We start from the raw sequence: 17,379 nt of genomic DNA, 5'->3' as shown, positions 1-17,379 counted from the left end.
GATGTCAATTCTTTCCTGTGGGATTGTAGCAAGTTTTCAAGAAATGTCACTATTCAGTTTTCTACTCAACAAATTAAAGAGTCATACATGTTATTGCTTGGGAAATGTTTGACTAATAAATAATACTTTGATAAAAGAACAATTTTTCTTGCTATAATCAATCCCAAACCTTTGGATATGAATTTCAGTGGGAATAAAAGTAATGCATAAATTTCTTCTCATTGGTAGTGTTGCTGGAGGGTTATGCTGTATTATTGATTGGCTTGAATTAATAGTGTGCACTTTGAAATATTTATGATCAGCCAGCCTTCTAAACTCTTAAAAATCGTATCTATTTCCAAAATTTATAGCTAATAACTAATATTTTCATTAATTCAACTGCTTTTCTTGGCTCATTAAAAAAACTAAAAGCAAAATTTAACTATTTTTTTTTTTGCCACCTACAATTATCTTGTGCAGCTCCATGTTACTGGTAATATTAGGAATCTTGGATTTCGTTTCTCAGCAGCCATGGATCACTTCTGACTTTAATCATTCTCTTAGCTCATAGTGGAATTCGAGTTTCACACTCTACTGCTTCGTCTCTGATGCACTGATAGGAACTGCTAATGTGACCTTTCTAGGATTTGAATGGTCAGCTAGTCATTGCATCATTCACATGAGACTTTAAAATGCTGTTAGTCCCATGTTACTGTGGGCATGCTAAGAGTCTAGCCTTCACTTTTTCCCCCACTGAAAGGATGTGGATGGCAAAAGGATACTGACTTCTACTCTGGGGACATCTTTTCATCGGTTAAATTTCTTTTGTTCTGTGAAGTCAGATTAGCTTGTGACTTCACTCCTCTGCTGTGACCTCATCAATCTTTTCGTGAGCTGGGCTTACTGAGATGGTATAGCATTCATTCAAGCCACTCATGCCAAAAACAACCAAGATGTCACTGTTAATGTGGAGAGCTGCAGTTATCTTCTCAGAACAAATGTGTGTATTTGGGATTTCAGACCTTTGCAATGAAATAATGCTCCATTTCTCCAGGTGGTTTAAAATGAATACATTGATGCTAGCTCAGTTACCACCTTCCACCTATCATCGTCAGAACTCATTTTAGCTTTCCTCCCAAATACGAGCTTATTAACACGAACAAAGGAATTAAAAAAGATCTTATAATTATTTCATACAATAGGCCATTTCATTTCTGTACAGGAAATCACTTCAGTGAGGACTGAGAAAGAGGGAAAAGCCGAGGAGGATTATAGAGTTTTTGAAACAGAATGGGAGGCTGTGCCTCATAAGTTCTAGCTCTAAAGGTGGATTGATTGTTCAGTAAAAGCAAGCCAAGTGTGCTTTATTTAGGGTGATGTGTTTGTTAATAAAGAACAATGGCATGCCAAAAGGTGAGTTACCAAGTATTAGTGGTCCCCTCTCTTTGGACCAATAGTTAGAAACCCAGCTCATGTTTCTCTGATTCCTAAGGGGAAATGTTCTGGAAGAAGGAACCTTAACCCAGGATATGAATTAATGACAAAGATTGGTGAGAAATAGCTAATAGAAGATAGACTAAAGGATATTGCCAAAATAAAAAGGAAATGTTGCCAGAATACTATGATTGGTAACCGTAAAGGGAATATTCCATTTGTTGTGAGATTGAAACTTAAGAGTCAGTCACTTTTAGCTCTTCTGTTCTATCTTCATTACCTCTGACTTGTTTACTTCGATGCATTTTTGTTCCTCATCTGTTAAGCAGGGACAATATTGCTTCTCCCACCTGCCTCAAGGACTACCACAGGGATCTGTTGGGATAATGCAGGTGAAAGCACTCTTAAAATGACTAAGGGGCCCACTGGCATTTGAGCAGTCACATAGGAGAAATGACCTAGGTCATGTATGAAACTGATGAAGCTAAACCTGAAACTTATTTCCTGGATATTTTTTTGGACCAAAATTCTGAAAGGGCATAATGTATTTATACATTATTTCATGGACTTCTATATCTGTGGTAAGTTCTACTGTTTAGTGAGTTCTAGACCAGTCTAATTCTGTAATAACCAAACATTGCTTTTCTATATGAGGAAAATTAATGAACTGGCTATTGGAAAACTCTCTAGAATAGAGAAAATTATTATTTTTGGATGGCATTCAATAATGATAGAACTCAGGTTATATACTCTAATATATTTCCTTTAATGTCTGTGTTTCATAAGTGTACATTTTGCCTAAGAATTATTTTCACTTGTTTATTTTTTTCTGGCTAGTTTTAGCACATTGCTTCGGATTCAAAGTGCACAGGTGCACATATATGGGTGGAGTGTGCAGATGTCCCCTTTCTTGCTTCCACTGGCTAAATTTATGAACAGAATGAGATTTGAGAAAATTTTGAGGGATTTTAAGTACTTTTCCTTATATTCTCCTATCTCTTACAAAATGGACATGCATGCTTGCCAATTAAAACTCCCTTCTTTACCTAGAGGTGTCATCTGCAGACATCAAGGGAGAAAACAGCGATCTTTGGAATCTTTGTGTTGAGTGTTTTGTAGGTCGATCAGTCCCCTCAGCTTTCATCTGTCTCCTGTCCACTTTGGCCTCCTACCCTCCAGTTCAAAGTCCTCATGTTCTTCTCACTGAGCATTGTCAGCTTTGGCCTCCTATACTACAGTGCAAAGCTTTGGAGTGTTCTTCCCTCTCACTGAGCATGTGCAAAAGTGGCCTCTGATTAGGGCTGGAGCTCTTGGCCATCCTGTGAAAGCTCTGATGGCCTGTGTGCCCCTCTCATGTCTCCTTTTACAAACTTGAACCATCAAAGCCCACAGTTTCCATAAACATTTTCTATGTTCAATAACTTGATAGCTACAGTTGATGCAGAACACTTTATTCCTCTTTATTCCTTCTTTTTCATGGTGGAGTGCAATGAAAAATACTTCCTGCCTAACTTTTTTTTAAAATTATCTTCTTTTTATCATTATTGTTGAGGTTATTACAGATGTCTCTCTTTTTTCCCCCATAGCTCCCCTCCACCCGGTTCCCATCCCACCCCAGGTCATCGCCACCCTATTGTCTGTGTCCATAGGTACTGCATACATGCATGTAAGATCTTTGTCCAATCTCTTCCTGCACCACCCCACCCCCTCTTCCCTCTGAGAATCGTCGGTCTTTCCATTTCCATGCCCCTGATTCTATTCCATTTACCAGTTTACTCTGTTCATCAGATTTTTATTCATTTTATTTTTAGATTCACTTGTTGATGGATATGTATTTGTCATTTTGTTGTTCATAATTTTTTATCTTTACCTTTATCTTCTTCTTCCTCTTCTTAAAGAATACCGTTCAGCATTTCATATAATACTGGTGGCGATGAACTCCTTTAGCTTTTTCTTGTCTGTGAAGCTCTTTATCTGACCTTCAATTCTAAATGATAGCTTTGCTGGGTAGAGTAATCTTGGTTGTAGGTCCTTAGTATTCATCACTTTGAATTTTTCTTGCCACTCCCTTCTGGCTTACATAGTTTCTCTTGAGATATCAGCTGACAGTCCTATGGTACTCCTTTGTAGGTAACTAACTGTTTTTCTTTTGCTGCTTTTAACACATTGTTTGCAGGTAGTTTTTATTGCGTGCTAACAGGTGGCGCGGGCCATTTTTGCTAATTTTTTGCACAAATGGCAATGTTCAGTAAAATTATGATAACTTTAGTTTATGTATTTATACGTTACCCGCATTCTACCACTAGTCTATAAAAAACGTATTAATACGTGTCCCGCGCTGTCCTACACTGGTAGAACGTATAAATACGTAAAATGTGTAAACACGTTTCCTGCATACAGTGTGTTAATATTCTTTCTTTGTCTTTTGCCCTTGGCATTTTAATGATGATGTGTCTTGGTGTGGTTCTCTTTGGATTCCTCTTGTTTGGGGTTCTTTGCGCTTCCTGGACTTGTAAGTCTATTTATTTCACCAGGTAGGGGAAGTTTTCTGTCATTATTTCTTCAAATAGGTTTTTAATATCTTTCTCTCTCTCTTCTTCTGGCACCCCCATAATTCGGATGTTGGTCCACTTGAAGTTGTCCCAGAGGCTTTTTACATTATCTTCATATTTTTGGATTCTTTTTTCTTTTTGCTCTTCTGGTTGGGTGTTTTTTGCTTCTTCATATTTCATATCACTTACTTGATTCTCAGGATACTCTAGTCTACTGTTGAATCCCTGTATATTATTCTTTATTTCAGTCAGTGTATGCTTAATTTCTGACTGGTTCTTTTCCATTTTTTTGGCATTCTCACTAAGATCCTTGAAGGTCTCATTAAGTTCCTTGGAGGTTTCTAGAAGATTCTTGAGTAACCTTATAATGGTGGTTTTGAACTCTATATCCAGTAGTTTGCTTTCTTCAATTTCTTTCATTTGTGACATGTTTCCTTGTCTCCACATTTTGGCTGCTTCCCTGTGTTTGTTTCAGTGCATTGGGTAGAGCTGCTAAGTCTCCTTGAGTTGATAGAGTGGCCCTGTGTAGTAGGTGTCCAGTATGGCCCAATGGCTCAGCATCCCCAGTCACCTGAGGTAGACACTCTTAGTGCACCCCTTTGTGGGCTGTGAGCACAGTCTTGTTGTAGTTGAGCTTTGATTGCTGTTGGTGTCACTGGAGGAATTGACCTCCAGGCCAATGGGCTATGGGGACCAGTTACAACTACAGTGGAAGAGCTGCTGTGCAGGAGACACCCTTATGGAGCAGGACTTGCTTCAGTGGGGCTTAGGTGCTCACTGAGTATGCCCCTTGAGTGTGTCTCTTATGGATGTGAAGAGTTGTAATCTGGTATGGTCTCACACTGACCACTGGGTACACTGGGTCTTGGGTCTCCAGGGAGGTGCAAAGTCAGCCACTGCCTGAGGCCACCCAGCAGGAGCTACAGAGAAGTCTGCAGATTCCTCCTTTTTGTCTCGGGTTTGGAAGTGTCCATGCAAGGCCCAGCTGTGAAGCAAGGTAGGTCGGTGCTGGTGCTGGTGTTGGTGCTGGTGCTGGCGCCAGCCTTGGGCCTTTTATTGATAAGTTTGGGGCTCCCTTACCCAGCTGCAGCTTGTCTTACAGGTTTTAGGCTGAGAAAGGACAGGCCATTCATATGCAAAAGCTTCTGCACACAGCTTGGGTGGGATAGGGTCTCAGATAATCACCAGGGTGGAACAAACAGAAATGGCTGTCAGTTAGCCCTGCACCAGGGAGGTCCCAGCATGGGAACAATGACCACTGTGAGCACCTCCATCTGGAAGAAAGCTGCCCCAAGTTCCTGCCCTGATGCCAGACAGTCCAGTTTCTCCCTATATGTGTCTGGGTCCCCTAAAGCCTCGCCTAGCACTGGAGCTCAGAGGAAGTGGGAGTTTGTAAATTCAGTTTGTGGTGCCAGCCTTTTAAAAGGAGCAGCTGGGTCTCCAGCAGCCTGTGTGTCACTCAGCCCCAATTCACATTGGTTTTTATAGTCTGTAGTTCTTATGACCCATAGGGAATTCTTTCCCCAGCTCTGGAACTCTGGGCTGGGAGGTCTGGTGTGGGGCTTGGACCCCTCGCTCCTCCAGGCAGCCTCCACAGAGGCGATCTCCTTCCTGGCACACCCATTCTGCACCTCCGCACCTCCTACCAGTCTCTATGTACTTTCTTCTTTCCCTCTCTAGTTGTAGTACTTCCACTCAGTCAGCGTTCCCGTGGTTTTGGATGATAGTTGTTCTGTATTTTAGTTGTAATTTTTATGTGGTTGTGGCAGGCAGCAAGTGCAGGCATTTACCTATGCTGCCATCTTGGTTCCTTCCCTGCCTAACTTTTTAGAAAGTAAAATCTGGGTTATACAATGGCTATATTATTCTTTCACACTTAGAACTGTTTTTATACAAGTGAAGGGGAAATCATTCCTATCAGAAATACCAGTTTGCAATTATTGTAAATAATATGGTTCTCATATTCATGTTTTTCCCTGCAGGATAAGAATAGTGATTATGTTTGAAGGTGAGCTAATTTCTGCTGTTCTTATAAAAAAGAGGCTAATGTATGTATATTTGTGTATATAGATCTGCTTTAGAGGACCACATATTCCACACGAAGACTACATTAGTGGAAATTGACTTCTGTGTTAAATGAGTCTTTTAAAAGTTTCCCCCATACTGCCTGAAGAAAGCAAATAGCTTAGTAATGAACACAGTAGGAAGAAATTAAAGTTGTACATAAAGCGTGCTCTTGGTGAATTGTTTATTTTGTTGCTTGAATTCGTTGTGATATTTAAAGTTGGGGGAAGGGATGGTTACTGCTTTCTTATTGAAATGCACTGGGCTTTTATGGTTTCCCTCTGATTTCTTTCTTCATTATTCCAGTTTTCCCGAGCTTTTCATGGTTAATGGAAGTACTACTCAGTAAACTCAAATGACATCTCCAGAGTAGCAGAAAATCAGTTGCTTCTGCTAGTGACTCCCTATGAAGGGAGTGGGTGTTAATTTACTGATATGGCCTTATGCCTTTTTTTACAAGTAAATACAGACAGTGTATCATGGTTTTAGTCAGCTAGACTTCTTAAGCTACCACTTTTACTTATAGTAAGAGCCTCAAAAATGCGCTTAAAAAGAAAAGAAACTTGTGAAGATTCTAGATATGCAGGAGACCATGAGGTGCATCATCATTAAATCAGAGCACAACTCAGTGCCACGTTACCCTGCTTCTCCATCAAGGTTCTCTCTTGAGAAATACAAACTAACATATTTACTTAGAAGCCAAAATACTTCAGTATAGAATATAGAACCCACAGAGAACAAAACAGGTGGTATGGGTATGGAGTGGAATGAAAAATTCATATGGTGATGATATCTTTGAACATGTACAATTCATAGGCAACAAGATTTTCTTATGCAATTCCATAAAGAAAATATTTTCAGTGCTTTTGAAAACAAACATCCAACACCTCTGAATCTGGATGTGTATGTCTGTACTACTGACCAAAGCCTACCACTGAGGGTCTGCTTTGGAAAGAGTGTATATAGTATGGTTTTGTAGGCTGAGAAATGAGACAGTTCTCTGACTTACAATCTGTTTCATTTATTGCAGACTTTCCATGTCATGAGTAGATGCTTCATCCCTCTTTTGTGGTCATCAACTCACCAGCCTACTCAAAGCTGACTACAACCAACTCTCAACTGAGCCAGAAGAGGTTGTCCAGGTACTTGATTTCCTGCATTTTCCTGCATTTGGGTTATATTCTCACTTCTACACTCTTCCTCCACATCTCATTTGCTTCATAACTTTGCCCCCCGTTCCCAAAGTTAACATTTCTGAAATGGAATATACCTTAAAATCAGTGTTCACATTTAATGGGGTTATATTTTCTTCCCCAACTCATTAAAGAAGCTGTAAACAAATTGATGGTGTGACTGGATTTGAGGAATTATGTATGGTATTACCTTCTTTTATAATTGAACAGAAAAACAAAGCATACTGAATATCAATGGGAATTTCTTAGATAAGGTGGCCATCACTCTTACTTATTCTAATTTTGATTACTTGTATTTCCATGAATTCTAAGTTTCTCAAAATCTGTGGAATCCTGAGCCTAAAGGTTCAGCTCTTGCAGTGTTCACTGAAGCTATTCTCCTTCTTTTGTCTCCTGTTCCTCCCACAACCAAACTAGTTTATGAGAGGGAGTGCTTTTTTGAAATCCAAAAATGGAACTGTGGGGTTGATGTGGTTGAGAGGGATGTATAAGAATGGTTTAGTTGAAGAGTTTGGGAACAGTATCTGGTTTTATATAAGCGTAGATGTATGTGTGTGTCCATGTGTGGGTGAGAGGAGTAGAACAAAAAAATGGAAAAAAGCTTGAATTATGTAATTAAAAGCTGGCTTTAAAACACCTGTTCAGTCCCTTATAAAACCTGCTTTGTATGTCCCTAGCTCAGGTCACAAATAAAGGAATTTCCACTTTAGAAATCCTTTCTCTTGAGTTCATGGCTAATTTGTCTTTGCTTTTCATTCTCATTATAATCAGTTTTTCCCATTGAGGGATGCCCTATCTTTCTTTCCATATCATCCAAGGATGGGAAATAGGTTCTTACTGATCCTTTCACACACATTTAGTATCTAGGAAATGTTTCAACCCCAAAGGAATCAGGAAGTTTTTGACCTACTTTACCCTTCTTTCTGTTTCACTTTTAATCAAAGCTAATGAAATTGCAGTTCAGTCCATGGGCAATTTCTATGACTACAGTTAGACAGGAATGATCAATTTTTAATTTTCAGAGTTGTCTCACATGTTCACTAATTTTTAGTCTTATGTGACATTTATAATTGCATTAAATTTGTACTTGTTCATTTCAAAAAAGCATGTTTTTTAAATGTAAATCATTGGCTAAAGATTTTTGATAAGAACTTCCAAATAATTACTCAGTGTTTTCTCTTAGAACTTTGCCTTTTTATAGAACTTTAGGAAGGCAGGACATTTCTGTAGCCTTCCCTGTGCCATAAAGATTAATCCATAGGAAGAAGAATTTGGGGTAAATGTTTGCTATCTACATGTTCCCTTTCCCTCCTTCAAGGTATTTACAGTTTAGAGGGGCTGATACTATCATTCATACTAGTAGCAGAAATAGAAGTAGTCGTAGGCATAGGCATAATACCATTACTTGCAGTGATGATAGTGTTGTAGCAGCAGCTAGAGTAGCAGAACTATAGCATGGAGTGTTTATTCTATGCCACGCTGTGTTAAGAAATTTACATTTACTTTATCATTTAATTTTTGTAAGAATTTCATGAAAAGGTATTTATTTCCCATTTTACAAAGAAACAAACTAAGAGTAGTATGCAGCATTGCTCCTCCCAGCTTATTGAGAACTGATTTGCACATTCTCCCCAATTCCTTGAAATCATCAGTGGTATGAGTATTTACACCACAGCTATGGCAAATGCTACATAACAATGAAGTGGATGAACTGGGATTCTTCTTCACTGCTTCTGCAGCATGTACTTCACTTATGACTGACTGTAACATGGATTTGTTTGTTAATGGCCACAAGACCCCTACGTCAGGTCCGAAGAGGGAGAAATGATGTCTATTAGGGAGGAAAAGGTTCAAGGTAGCATATAAACTAGACCTTGAAGAACAGGGAGGAATGCATTTCAAGTGAAAGAAATGCAAGTGCAAAGGTGCAGATATAGGATGTAAAGGGCCTGTCTGGGATAAAGGGGTCCATTCAGGAGAGTAATGAGAGATGCAGGCCAAAACCATTAGGAGCTTTGAATATTGCTGGACTGAAGTGTTTTAATATATTTAGTTGTGCATAGTGAGCAATTAAAAGCTTTTGAGAATGCAAACATAACTGATTGAATCTCTTTTTAGTTGTGTTGCTGGAGAGGAGAGAGGTGGTGGCAGAATCGGTTGAGAGTCCAGGGAAAAATGTTATGGAGAACTTCAAACAGGGATCCCAGGTTTGGAAAAGATTGGTGAGCTGTTTGAACTCAAGGCAGAGTCTCCAACATTTGCATATAATAGATTTGAAAGTAGGTGTGTGTGTGTGTGTGTGTGTGTGTGTGTGTGTGTGTGTGTTGAAACAATGGTTTTAGACTTAGGAGTAAAAAATTCTTCTTTGGCTAATTATTAAAAGAGGTGAGACAAGAACTTTCATTCTCATTTTAGTCCAAAACTTCAAAGCATATTTGGGCATAAAGAATGGGAGCTCCTTCCTCTCTCTTAGAGCTGTTCTCCTTGCTCCTGAGTATACACACTGAGGAGGCTCACTGATGCTGGCTGACCTGGGACCTACTGGGTAAAATTGATCTAGAACGTCACTCAGCTAGAAACTGTTTGACCTCACATATTGTTCCTTTTACTTATTGTTCCTTTAACCGCAATCTCACATTGGGGTCGTGGGCATTTTATTAACTTTTAAAAAATATTCTGTAAAATTGTTAATATTACAGATAGAAAACTGAAAAGAGACAGAACATTACATGCCCAAGATCATGACATAGCTCTTCTTTGTGCCCTGTCAAGATGTGAGAGCCCATCTTTTTTTTTTTTTTTTACTCATTTTCATATCCTGCAATTGGAGAAATAGAATTTAGTCACTTCACAGTTATCGGAAAGTGGAAAATCTACTCTAACACTATGCCAGAATGAACTAATAGAGTGAGCTGTGTTATGTTAGAATTAGCTTATCCTAGACCAGTGGTTGGCAAACTGCAGCTCGCGAGCCACATGCGGCTCTTTGGCCCCTTGAGTATGGCTCTTCCACAAAATACCGACTTCTGTGCATGGGCCATGAAGTTTCAATCGCACTGTGCGTGTGCGCCCGCATGTGGTATTTTGTGGAAAAGCCACACTCAAGGGGCCAAAGAGCTGCATGTGGCTTGCGAGCCGCAGTTTGCCAGCCAAGGTCCTAGACTGATATTATGTATCTACAGATTCCATTACCTTTGTAGGAGGTAATTGTAGAAGACATTGTCTATAAGTCCGAGATTCAATATTCTCTTCTTGATACACCATCTCTTGATCTACCCAACAGAGCATGCCCAGCTGTACGCATGTGACAAGAGTGGGATTTTTTATCTATAGAGTATAGCAGTAACCTATTTCCAATCCTATATAATAAAGAGCTAATATGCTAATTAGTTCAAACAGCAGAATGACCATCCGGATGACCTTCCAGACAAAGCCGGGGCTGCGAGGGGCTGAGGGCCAGCTGAGACTGCAAAGGCAGAGTCCCTTGCACAAATTTCATGCATCGGGCCTCTAGTATAATCTAATAAGAGAAACATGCAAATTGACCGCACCTCTGCCACACCCCAAGCCATGCCCTCCATCCAGAGTGACTATATGCAAATTAACCCAACCAAGATGGCGGCCGGCAGCCACGGAGCTGGAGCAAGCAGGAGGCTTGGTTGCCCCAGCGATGGAGGAAGCCAAGCTTCCGCCTGCCCTGGCCAGGTGTGGACTCCACTCAAAGCAACAAAGTTTCAATTATAGAAGAAAAATAAATCCCAGATACCTGCTTCCAGCCAGCCTCCACTAGGAGCTTGGGTGGCTGGGGGCCATGGCCAGCCTGCAAACAGCTACCAAACCCTCACCCAGGATGGCCACACCCTCATGGGGTGAGGGTCCCTGCTGGGGGTCTTGGCCAGCCTGCAAACAGCCATCAGCCCCTCACCCAGGCTGGCCAGGCACCCCTGCAGGGACCCCCACCCTGAAGGGGCTGTGGCCAGCCTGCAAACAGCCCTCAGCCCCTCACCCAGGCTGGCCAGGCACCCCAGCGGGACTCCCACCCTGATGCGGGACACCCTTCAGGGCAAACCAGCCAGCCCCCGCCCATGCACCAGGCCTCTATCCTATATAATAAAAGGGTAATATGCAAATTGACCCTAACAGCAGAACGACTGGGAATGACTGGCCACTATGACACACACTGACCACCAGGGGGCAGATGCTCAATGCAGGAGCTTCCCTCTGGTGGTTAGTGCGCTCTCACAGGGGGAGCTCTGTTCAGCCACAAGCCAGGCTGATGGCTGCCAGTATAGCGGTGGTGGTGGGAGCCTCTCCTGCCTGCTCAGCAGCACTAAGGATGTCTGACTGCAGCTTAGGCCTGCACCCCGCTGGCAAGTGGACATCCCCTGAGGACTCCCAGGCTGCCAGAGGAATGTCTGACTGTCAGCTTAGGCCCAATCCCCTGGGGAGTGTGCCTAAGCCAGCAGGTGGTCATCTCCCGAGGGGTTCCAGACTGCGAGAGGGTACAGGCGGGGCTGAGGGACCCCCCTGAGTGCACAAATTTTTGTGCACCGGACCTCTAGTTATATATAATAGTAATATAATCATGGGGCAGAGATTGGTTAAATGTCCTCATTTTTCTGGACCATTTTTATTCCCTGATATTTCTTCAATAGTGTTCTCTAGCTCAGTAACTGGAGCCACCTTTCAAGCAAAAGTGTGAGGTGGTCTTAATTTGGACCCTGAACAGAGCCCTCCTGCTCCTCCCCTTAAAGTCTAGTTCAATTAGCTTCTGATAGAATCATTGGAGGATCATAGTGGACATCACTTCCAGTTTGATTCCTGATTTCTTTCTTTGTTGGGTCTCTTGGTTTGCTTCCTCTAGCCCAGAAATGAATGGCACTTCTAGTCATCAAAGTAGAGATTCAGACATCAGTGTACCATGACTCCTTCCATCCCCCAACCCCACCATATCTGGTTACTTAAACCTCAGAGTCTACCAATTACACCTTCTAAGTCTCCCTCAAATCCATCTTTCCTCTTCATTCCTTCTGCCATTGCTGTAGTTCCAGTTTTGTAAATGTCCTACATTCACCACCGCAACAGCTTTTAGCTGCTGTCCCTGTTTTACCCTGTTTTCCTCTTATCAGCCACTCACCTGCTAAAAGGTCTTTAATGGCTCCTTATTTCATAACTGATAAAATCTAAACTCCTTGACAAGGCACTTAAGGCCCTAAAGTGTCTGTATCCTACTTACCATTCTAGCCTCATCTGTCCCTGTTTCCCTCACATTTTTTTTGTTTTGTTTCGTTGGTTTTTGGGTTTTTTTTGTCCATCAATATAAACAACAGATGCTATGTTTTAATACATTCATGCTTCTGCTCAAACTTGAATGCATTTCTCAGGCTCTACTTTGTTTAGCCAACTCTTTTCCAGGAAGTACTTGTTGGTTACCAGGCCTGACTTCTGTGCCCCCTGCCACCCTGTCCTTTAGGCCAGCATAGCCCCTGTGGTCTGCTTCCCCCACTATCCTGTGAATTCTCTAAGGGCAGTGACTGTCGTCTCTGTATCTTCAGAATTAGCACAGTGTTGGCACCAAGCAGGAATTTAGTAAAGATTGGAATAGAATCAAATTAGTAAAAGTATACAATGATTTAGCAATATAATTTTCTAATTTCCAGAGAATATGGCACTTGTATAGCAGTATTAACAGATAGGAACCTGAAGAACCACCATGTGTGACTAGGATCCTCACTAGAACTTTGTTAGTTTCTAGGGATGAGGATGGAAGTTTGGAGCAGGTACAGAGGAGGTCACAGCACCCTAAAGATGAAACCTACAGTGGCCAAGGAAAGGAATCTTTAAGGCTACTGGGAAAAAAGTCAAGGTGCAGTTTAATTAACATCCAAATTTTTAAAATTCCTCTTCCCTCCAGATGGGCATCTCCTAGGAGTCAGGAGCAGGGAACATGGCCTTAATCAGCAGCAGGAGAGATTTAAACAGGGGCGGATGTTCTGACAGTGAAGTTTATAAACTGGGACAGGTTGCTTATGGAGATTAAGAAGTCTCCTGCCCTGATTTGGGCAAGGGATGAAGCTAGAGCAGGAGACTAACTGCGGGGGAGGAACTTCCCTGCTGACTTCAGTGTAGGTCTGTCAAAGGTGGGCATGGAACCAGAAGGCTTCAGGTCTTTCAGAAATCCTGTAAATCAATAACATTTTCAGATGCTGACTTTTACATCATAATATGCATTTACAGCATTGTGCTCATTTTTGCTTAGGAAAAACGTTGAATTTACAGGCATACAGTGAAAAGACTTAGCAGTCTCACTCTAAAGTGCAGTCAGTTGATGATGATGCTTGGTTCTAGTTATTTCTACTTTTACTCGCTGCAAAATATCAGTAAAAAAGGAAAAATTTAAATGATGCATTGATTGATCTCAAGTAACACGTGTGGCAAGATAGGATTGTTAGCTCTGCTGTGTGGAAAAATTGTGTACCCCTCTTGCTTTCTTGCTGGCACCTCCCCCCCCCCCCTTGGTATTTAAATGCCATATAGCAGTGCCACGAAGACGTTCAAATGTTACTAGTGGAAATGCATTTGCAGTTAAAATTCCTCTTGATTTCTTTTCTATGTCAGTAAAGGAATTGGGTTTCTTTGGAATAGAAAATTTATCTTTTGCAAAATTTAATTTATTATTTCTTTCTCTTATAATCCCTTTCCTCTTTCTTATACACTAAAGTTGCATTAAAAGAAACTCATATACCAGTAAACTCTGCAACTTTTTGTTCTTGTACTGTAAAGTTATGAAGAGTTTAACAGGAATCAGTCTACATACTTTAATCTATATTAAGGAAAAAGATTTTGCTAATGTTTGTCTTCAAAGCACTAAAAGTAAATGAAGGTTAAAGAAGGAGGCTAAAAAGAAAACCTTATTAATGGGAAATACATTCTGATAAATCAAACTGATTCTGATCTTAACAATCAATTTAAATAACGGAATTGGTTAATAGCACTAAATTAGAATTAAAGAAAGGGATAAAATCTATTTCCACAAGTTGTTTCAAAACAAGACATTCACTGGCTGATGCCATATTATATCAATCTGATTATACTGCACATAATAAAGCATGCCCCACCATAAAATCCTGCTGGGAGATGTGTTTAATCAGATGCCTTTGATGTTATTTGAGCGAAAACTACTTTGGATTCAAAAGAATCAAAGAGAAAAATCTTTAGCTCCTGAAATCAATCTTAATCCACTGTGGATGCTAGTGCTCTCCACACACACCATCCTAATCTACTTCCAAATACAAGCACAAGCTGACTGTTGGGATTTCAGATTTGTCTTTTCAAAAGCCATGAACAGAAATTTGTTTTGTTTAATAACCATGTTCCACACTGACTGTTCATTTCTAAGCTTACCATAAATCAAGGCAAGATAAAGATTTTCTGTTGGCAGGAATTTTAATGGACACTGGTGACTACAATTAACAATCACCCAATAATAATTTAAAATTACTATCTTAGCTAGCTTTGTTTGGCTCCCACAGGAACTAAGTCGGCACAACCATTTCCCAAGACAATCTTTTCTATGTCACTGACCAATTTTAAACTAAATTTTGTGAATATATGTCATAGAAATAACAGATGGCATGAAAAGTTTTATAACTTACTTTTCTCCTTCTTCCAGGGAGTGCACTATGTTTGCATCTTCCTGCGCTCTTCACTTTAGTTGTGGAGTTCACTTCATGCTGCCCGCTCCCACTATATGTCAGAACAACCTAAGTGGCCCTGCCTTTGCCAGTTTGAAACTGGGCTTTGAATGACAGTCGGCTCTAAAGGAGGTCATTGGATGTTGGGAATTTAACTTTGACGGGGAGAAGTCTGCACTCATCTAAGTCTTTTCTTCACTCTGCCCATGCCATAGGGTCAGAATGCGGGGGGGGGGGGGGGGGGCGGGGAGGAAATGGAAGGGGGATAAGACCCAGCCAGTCACCAAATTGCTGACAACCCAAAGCTTCTTGGGAAGGGAGTGAGAACAAAAGGCATCACTTATGTTAGGTGATTAGTGGTAAATGATGTATGGGGGTGGGAGGGAGCCTGGTGTATACAAGGAAGGGGGGCTGGCAGTTGCCCTTGTCTAGAGGGGGAAAGGACAGAGAATGCTGTCCCTGAACATTTGAGGCCCTAGGGGGATTTCTTAACAGAATCAAACAGCAAGGGACTATTAGCATCATTGTATAGTAAGAGCTGAACTTCTTTGGACATGTTGTCCTTACAGACAGCTGAAAATATCTAGTGGCAAATACATACCATCTACTTATGTATTTCAGAAACAAAATAAACATGGGAAGGCTAACAAATTGCATGTCTTTTTCACTTACCATTGCTTAGTGTTTCCAGTAAGTATGCTGTAACTCAGCTGAGCTGCCCTTTCACATTATTGTTAATTAAATAATACTCCCTAATAAATCTGTCATTAATGCAGCCAGGAGTGGGTTTGTTGAGTTTGCCTGAGGCTGTTAATGCTCCTACAAATGGGCTCTTAATTGCCATAAGAGGTAATTTCATTGGGGATTGTAGTCAATTTTCCCAACAATTTTATAGTATATTTTATGTTTCAAACTTCCGTTTGTTTCTATGTCTGGAGTTTGATAAGACTATAGAGATCATTCTCTGATGATTCGTCTATTGAATTAACCATTCTCTGTAATGGAAAAAATGCATGTTGTTATTGAATTTGCAATCCCCCCCCCATTTCCATTATGACTAAAAAGAAGCAAGTAATAACAGAATTTAAAATTAACTTAATTTCCCCCTATTTATTTCATTACTTATCTTGTGAAATAAGTGACTTTTGCTGGGAGAAACGTTTCTGGCATGTCTTGGACATGACTCTGACATTACTTCATAGTCACCTGTTTTCTGAGTAGACAGAAATGTTGGACAGGCAGACCAGTTATCATTAGATAGAGCTGAAAGAGAAGAAGATGAGGGCATTCAGCCTCAGAGAGGAGCCAGTGCCACGGTCTAGAATTTAAAGTGACCTTTTCTTCAAACATTTCCTTCTGTTCGTGAACAGAGAATAAGGACAAATATTAAGAAAAAGTCACCTTTTCTTTCAGTGCTATAATAGCCTTCATATGCCATTTCAAAAAGAAGTGTTATTTCAGCCTTTTCTTAAATGACCTCTTTTTCATCATAATGTAATATTTTTTCACCTTTTGACTAGTACTCTGATTTTTAATAAAGTTACATACTTATTTTAGAGGAATTACACTTTAGAATGCATCTTGGTGGTATTTCATCCTAATAGTTTCATTTGGTTGAATTAATATGCAGCTCTACCTTAGTGAAGAGTGGGGGGGGGGGGGAGAGAGAGAGAGAGAGAGAGAGAGAGAGAGAGAGAGAGAGAGAGGAGATAGAAGAGAGAAGGAAGACTCATATAATCCTATCTTCTAGCATAACTTTCTTCACTTGCACATTTCAGTGTCATAGTAACCTTTATCTGTAATAAAAGCATAATTTAGCTGAATGCTACTAAAACATATATTCACATTATGTCAGTGATTTACTGTTCTGTGGTCAAAATAGTTTCCTTTCTTCTTCTTTACCAAGTTCAGGTGTTGTTACTGCTGTCAGTTGAGAATCCTTCATTCTCCTCTTTTCTTCCTCCCGCCCCAGGTTCTTGTCTCTCTCTTTTTTCCATTAAGATGTGAATGGGCAGGCATCTCAGCCAATATGTCTGTACATGGCTGAATACACTTGAAGAAAAGCGGGTCTCCTTTTGTCTAGACCCTGGATGGCTGCATGTCATTCTGCACCAGTGAGCAGGATCTCCCTCACAGTAGGAACTTTGCAATAATTGCCAGAACAAATTGAGCTCAGGCTTATTGGTTCCTTTCTTTTTTCAGTTGGAAAAGGAGGGAATGGGAGAACAAGGCCATATTTGACCAATGACAATATGACATAGAAATAGATTGGATACAGCCAGTGCCCACTCATGTTTCAGACAAGTCATGGGGTATATTGTGTACAGGCATGATAAGATGTGATCCCACAATCATCAGGCTAACCAAACCTTGTTCTCCCCATACCTCCTGGGCATTCCAGTATTAATGATTGATAAGCATACACAACAGTCAGCAGAGGTGAGCACAGTTGGATGAGACTGG

At 40.6% G+C, this 17,379-nt stretch overlaps 1 protein-coding gene across 2 annotated transcripts in view; it reads right to left on the bottom strand.

The window, feature by feature from the left end:
* The window catches only part of CDH20 (cadherin 20), a 73,215-nt gene extending 57,402 nt beyond the window's left edge, over positions 1–15,813 (bottom strand). The window contains exon 1 of one of the 2 annotated variants that reach the window (XM_081096650.1): positions 14,878–15,813. The gene's annotated coding sequence lies outside the window, so the exon portion shown is untranslated. Of the gene's footprint in view, positions 1–1,693; positions 2,187–14,877 lie in introns of those variants that run through there. The other variant, XM_081096651.1, reaches the window with a different exon arrangement.
* Between the last annotated feature and the right edge of the window lie 1,566 nt (positions 15,814–17,379).

This window comes from Myotis nattereri (assembly GCF_964212035.1).
Source record: "Myotis nattereri genome assembly, chromosome: 8".
Taxonomy (NCBI): Eukaryota; Metazoa; Chordata; class Mammalia; order Chiroptera; family Vespertilionidae; genus Myotis; species Myotis nattereri.
The sequence above is the reverse complement of the archived record's forward strand: the minus strand, read 5'-3'. Positions and strand labels throughout refer to the sequence as shown.